Genomic DNA, 7068 nt, shown 5'->3' with positions numbered 1-7068 from the left:
TTATTATTCTCGGTTGTGCTAAATCGCTTGAGTTTGAAGATGCCAGTGGCAACCAGGCAGCAGCTCTGACCTAGGAAGATGGGGTCCCACTTTTTTGTTCTCCCCCTGAACAGGGCAGACAGTTCCTCTGCAGCCCAGGCTCCCAGCTGCAGAGGACAGTCTAGCACCCATCTACCAGGTCCTGGGCATGGGCCTGGACCTCCCTGGTACCTGTCCAGTTCTCAATGGATGCTTGAGTCATTTGCTTTTCTAGATCTAGTCTGTCCTTCTAGGAAACCCCCAAGATTCCCCACTCAGCTTCCTGAAGGCAATAAAATTCTATCTATTCAACCTACATGACCTCCTTTCAAACAACCGTTGTGTTACTGTTCTCATTTCATGGAGAATCAAAACTTGGCAAGTAAGGCCAAATAGATCATCTGTATTTCCATAAAATCGTATTGTCTAAATAGGGCCAAATTGTTCTGACAGCTTACTGGAACCACCGAGAATGCTGCAAATACCAAATGGACCCCGCAAATCACCCAACTCAGCCACGGAAGCATGATTTACAACCTTCTATTTCATGCACAGAGCTGTTGCTAGAGATGAAAAATGTAAGAAAGACCCTGCCGAAAAGCACTATTCCTCTTTGTGATTTATCTTTTTCCAAATGCTGACAAGCGGCCTTTGCTTCTCAAAGCTAGTTGCCAGGAGGTAAACACCAGTTAACCTTAAAAACAACATGCAGCCCAGTCAAGTTTTCTATAAATATTGTGCATGATAAATTACGTTAGGAGACTATTTACAAAGTGTGGAAAAATCAATAATGCTCTAAAGAAGAATGTTTAATCAGCCAAGGAGCAAAACAAGTCTTGAAGGCAGGGGAGTCTTTGAAAAAGAAAATCTCCAAGTCTCCGCCAAATGCAATTGGGTGTTTTTGTCCTTTTCAGCTTTTCTTCAGTGGGGTTGGGTGTGGAGGTGTGGTGCCTGACTTTTCTGTTTCCTTGCAATTCCAGTAACAGGGACTTTAACCTCTTGAGGGTCTGCTCTGCCTCAGACCCCAAAGGAAGTGCATACAGCTATTGTCTCCTTAAATTTAACGCTCACAACGTGATGGCATTGTGACTCTTATTTTCCCCATTTCACAGATGAGCAAACCAACATCTCTGGACGTTAGGTGCATCCAATCCCCAAACCAGCAAATGCCCAAACAGAGCTAGACTCCAGCTAGAGCGGGAGAGTCTGGGTCTTCTCAGCTCCTCAGCTTCCCAGTATGATGGTAGTTCACTTCCTGCCAGGCGCTGTTCTCTGCTAGAGGTAAGAACTCACTGCATCTCCACAAAGCCCCCTGGGACCAGAAGTTGCCTTGTCTCCCACTGCAATTGAGGAAAGAGTCACAGATTTTTTGCTACACAATGAGGAACAGAGTGATTCAGCAGCTTGCATAAGGTCACACAGCTACTAAGTGAGAGTGGGATTTGAACGGAGGGTGGAAGTGTGCTATCTCTTCAAAGCGAAAAAAGTTGGATGATCTATAAGCCGCCCCCTTGCTCATCTCAACAAGTGCTCTTCTTAATGCCTATCATCCAGTTATCCCATCCCCCCACCCACCTCCCCTCCAGTAACCCTCAGTTTGTTTCCTACAGTTAATGAAGATTCTGTTATGGTTTGCCTCTCTCTCTGTTTTTATCTTATTTTTCCTTCCCTTCCCTTCCCCAATGTTCTTCTGTTTTGTTTCTTAGATCCCACATAAGAGTAAAATCACACGGCATTTGTCTTTCTCTTTGCTTAGCATAATATACTTTAACTCCACCCACATTGTTGCAAATGGCAAGATTTCATTCCTTTTTAAAATTTTTATTTATTTATTTGTACTTATTTATTTGACATGGGGGGCGGGGGAGAAAGATCACAAGTAGGCAGACAGGCAGGCAGAGAGAGAGTGGTAGGCTCCGAAGCAGGCTCCAGCTGAACAGAGAGCCTGATGCGGGGCTTGATCCCAGGACCCTGAGATCATGACCTGAGCCGAAGGCAGAGGCTTAACCCACTGAGTTACTCAAGTGGCCCCATTCTTTTTGATTATTGAGGAGTATTCCATTGTATATATGTATATACCACATCTTCTTTATCCATTTATTAGTCGATGGACATTTGGGCTCTTTGCATAATGTGACTATTATTGATAGTGCTGCTTTAAACATTGGGTTGCATGTGACCCTTGGAATCAACATTTTTGTACCCATTAGACTAATACCTACTAGTGCAGTTGCTGTGTCGCTTCTAGTCGGCGACGAGAGAAGAATTAGGCACAAACAAGTCAGCTGCAAAAGACTGGGAGCAGGGGACAACAGTCGAAAAGGACTGCTGCTACAAGCAACTCCACAGTCTCACTTTTATTAGATAGAAAACAATAGCCAACAGAAGGATTGATGAAGGTCAAGTGTTAATCCTGTCTTGCGTACAAGCAAGGAGGAGGGTAAGGTTTATAGTTAACCAAGCACATTCAAAGGACTCATCTAACTAACAACGAGCACTTCTGGGAAGAGAAAGGAGTGATAATGGAAAAGGGAAGTAGGCGGATTTTCGTTCCACCCTGAGCTGACCGGGCGTTCCCGGGTGCTCGGCTTCCCTGAAGCAGGTGGCATTCCGCCCTGGGTGGGCCAGGCATCCCCAGCTGCCCAGCTTCATGGTCGTACATCGTCCTTCTCCCCAAAGACCTGTTATCAGTATCAGTATTTTTTAAGGCCATCTCTAAATGTGCTTGGCAACTAGTAAAATCCTCCAGGGGTTACAGTTTAAGCAACCAATTGTTCTGAGGGGCAGCAGCATGCTGAATTGTAGGGTAGCTCTATTTTCAACTTTTTGAGGAATCTCCATGCTGTCTTCCAGAGTGGCTGCAGCAGTTTGCATTTCTACCAACACTATAGGAAGGTTCCCCTTTCTCGGTATCCTCACCAACATCTGTTGTTTCCTGACTTGTTAATTTTAGCCATTCTGATAGGGTGGTTTCTCACTGTGGTTTTTATTTGTATTTTCCTAATACCAAGCAATGTTCAGCATTTTTTCATGTGTCTGTTGGCCATTTGGATGTTTTCTTTGGAAAAACTTCTATTCATGACTTTTGCCCATTTCTTGACTGGATTTTTTGTTTTGTTTTGTTTTTTGGGTGTTAAGTTCTTCTTCTTTTTTTTTTTTTTTTTTAAAGAGTTTATTTATTTATTTGACAGAGAGAGATCACAAGTAGGCAGAGAGGCAGTCAGAGAGAGAGGAAGGGAAGCAGGCTCCCTACTGAGCAGAGAGCCCGATGCGGGACTCGATCCCAGGACCCTGAGATCATGACCATAGCCGAAGACAGCGGCTTAACCCCCTGAGCCAACCAGGCGCCCAAGTTTGTTAAGTTATTTACAGATTTTGGATATTAACCCTTTATCTGATGAGACATTTGTGAATACCTTCTCCCATTCCATAGACTACATTTTTGGTTTGTTGGCTGTTTCCTTTGCTGTGCAGAAGCTTTTTACCTTGATGAAGTTCCAATAGTTCATTTTTGCTTTTGTTTCCCTTGCCTCTGGTGACATGTCTAGTAAGAATTTGCTAGGGCTGAAGTCAAGAGACTGTTGCCTAAGTTCTCCTCCAGCATCTTGATGGATTCCTGTCTTACATTTAGGTCTTTCACCCATTTTGAATTTGCTTTTGTGTATAGTGTAAGAAAGTGGTCTGTTTTCATTCTTCTGCATGTGGCTGTCATTTTCCCAGCACCATTTGTTGAAGAGATTATCTTTTTCCATTAGCTCTTTTATCCTGCTTTTTGGATGATTAATTGATCATAGAGCTGAGGGTCCATTTCTAGGTTCTCTATTCTGTTCCACTGATCTATGTGTCTCTTTTTGGGCCAGTACCATACTGTCTTGACAATTACAGCTTCATAATATGACTTGAAGTCTGAAATTGTGATGCTTTCCACTTTGCTTTCCTTGTTCAACATTATTTTGTCTATTTGAAATGTCTTCCGATTCCATAAAAATTTTAGCTCTGGGAAGAATGCTGGTGTTATTTTGATAGGGATTATATCAGATGTGTAGATTGCTTCGTGCAGTACAGATATTTTAACAATATTTGTTCTTTTGTATGAAGTAAGTTTTTAGAGAATTTAAAAAGAGCGCAGTACTCATTGATAAATGAGTACAGAATAAAAGTAGACAGTTTGGGGTCATGGCTCAGGGCCTACACCATGCTAATAGGATTATGATTGTTCTAGAACATTTAATGTGGCTTGCACTCAAAAATCTGCCAAGGAAAGCTCTCTGGTATCCCCACTACAGATTCCTATTTTTTAACTATCAATCTTCAAAGGGGTTTGGTAAAAATCTATGTTCTTTTTTAAAGACTTTTATTTAGTTATTTGACAGACAGAGATCACAAGTAGACAGATAGACAGGCAGAGAGGGAGGGGGAAGCAGGCTCCCCGATGAGCAGAAAGCCCGATGTGGGGCTCGATCCCAGGACCCTGAGATCATCATCTGAGCTGAAGGCAGAGGCTTAACCCACTGAGCCACCCAGGTGTCCCAATAAAACCTACATTCTAAGTAAAAGGTGGTAACTTGTCATCTGTGGAAGAATTCAGGACATAAGGCTCAGAATTTTCTTCAAGTCAGCATCCAGACAATCCTCAATACTTTGTGAACTCAGCTAAATCCCACCTGGTAAAAGTAAGCTCTCCTTCTTCTGCTGAGCTCACAAGGCATTGGGCTTCCACCCCCCCCCACTCCCCCCCAAATGCTTGTGCCACTTCCTTACAGGTGAAGGAGGACAGCAGGACACTTGGAGCTAGAGACCTCTGGCGGTGGGGTCTCAGGAGAGTTAACTCAGCCAAGCTCAGCAGGCGGTAACTGAAAGATCAAGGATTAGAGTCGAAGTCAAAAGTTGTGAGACACAAAGGGAGGGGAGATAATCACTGCACTGTATTTAACAGTCATTGCATCAGTATGAGGCCAACTGCACCCATGCGGTTTAAACAGATGATTTGGTTCCTTGTACCACACAGTGAGGGCAGCAGTGGTCTCTGTTCCTGCTTTCTCTCTGATCTCCTTCTTCCCAGTTTCAGAAGAGAGAAGGATATGTAATTACATGAGTTCTCTGTTGTTGACACTAGATTAAGAAAGGCATCCAGAGGCTCTGGTTCCCATTCCTTCTTTACAGATGAGGGGGAGCAAGAGCAAGGCTTAGCTAACCGGGTTACTAGAGATAAGGGAGTGGAAATTTAAGAGCTCACAAATTTAAGAGCTGGGAGCTTCTTGCACTGTACGTGGTCTGTCTCACAGCCAGTGTTTTACAATATTCCCTGGGTTAATGAATGAATAAACTGAGCACATGTCCTTGCTTCACTTTCTTCTTTATGATATCAACACTTCGCCAAGTGAAGAAGAATTGATTCAGAAGTTCCCATGTGAAAGATGAAGAACTGCCAAAGAAAGAATACCTGGACAAAGATCTGGGGGTCAGACTGGTTCATAAGCTGTAAATCACTCATTCAGCCCATGTCATTAAGCACCAACCAAGCAGGATGCTGGGTGAATCCTGCACGATCACAGCAGTTAATCGAGGAATTACACAGACAGGACTCTAAATCAGGAGGAAGAGTCTGCTATGAGCGCATGCCAGGCTGTAGTGCAACTCAAGCTTCAATCATCATCCGACTGATTTTATAAAATGATAAGAAGTTGCCTGCCTATAACTAAAACTTTAGAAACATAGCTTCTTTGCCCAGGAAGAAGTCAACACTGACCCTTTCGCCAAGACTAAATATTCACCAAGCTACAGTGGCCTGCACCCAGCCTTTCCATGCCCCCTTAAACCTAGCTACTTCCCAAGTTTCCCAAGGTGGTAAATTCAGAGTCCTAAGGAAGCAGGGGGATCCTGGGTCCCAAGTGGCAGACTCCCTCCAATTGTTCTCTGATCCAGGCCCCATTTCTCCACCTCCAGTAGACACAGCCTTCCAGGATCTGCAACCCTTGGTAGTATCCAGAAGTCCTTCTGGATACTTCCCATGTCCTCTGCTCATACTCCACCAATGCCAAGAACAGCCTGTTCTGGACCTGTATCATTTCCTGAATCTGCTGTCCCTAATCCAGGGGTTCAGCCCAGCTCAAGTCACTGTCATTTGTGCCTGCAAGTCTGCAGTTGCCTGCTGAGTGGCTCCCCCATACCACTGGGATCCGTTAGCTTACTTTTCAATTCTCTACATGCAGTCTCAGCAGGTTGGTCTCTGGGTGTTCCCCATGGATTTCAGAACAAAACCTCAAATCTTCATTGTTTGGACTCACAGAGTTCCTCTTTCCCTGGGTGCTCCTTCCCATTTTTCAGGTTCCAGTCTCATGGCCCATCCTTCATATGTTTGTAAATGTCACAACCCTCACACGACAGGGCCTCTGTCTGTGCTATTCCCGCATATGGAAATCATTCCCCTTCTTAACTATTCCTCCTTTAGATCCCAACTTCATTGGCCTTCTCCATCAGAGGAACCAGTCCTACTGCTTACATCCCAAACAGGGCAGTACCTCTGCTGACACTTTCAACTTCTCCTTGTTGGATAGCTACAGCTGTCCAACATGTTCAAATCTGTCCACTCTAACAGACTTCAAGGGTCATGAAAGCAGGAGTCCCTCCTTTAATCCCAATGCCTAGCCCAGTGAATGGTGGTGGCTTAAATAACATTGACTGGTTGGCTGGCTGGCTGGCTGGCTGGCTGGCTGATTGACTGGTTGGATGAATGGGTGGATGGATAAATGCATGGATAGATAGGTGAGTGGGTGGATAGGTGAGTGGTTAGATGGATGGGTCGATGGGTAGACGGATGGATGGATGGATGGATACAGGTATGGATGGTTAGGTAAGTGGGTGGATAGATGACACCAAAGAACACAGGGGGATCCTAAGGGTCTGAGACAGGATTCCTGGACTATTTCAAATATCTTATTAAAATAAAAACATAAGGGACACCTCTGAAGGGTCTCCAACTAGAGTCTGAGATGGGCACCTTATGCTTTGGTGAGGCCGAAAGCCCGTGAGTTCATAACCCCCATGATA

Source organism: Mustela lutreola, chromosome 9, assembly GCF_030435805.1.
Source record: "Mustela lutreola isolate mMusLut2 chromosome 9, mMusLut2.pri, whole genome shotgun sequence".
NCBI classification, from domain to species: Eukaryota; Metazoa; Chordata; class Mammalia; order Carnivora; family Mustelidae; genus Mustela; species Mustela lutreola.
Note: the sequence above shows the minus strand (reverse complement) of the source record.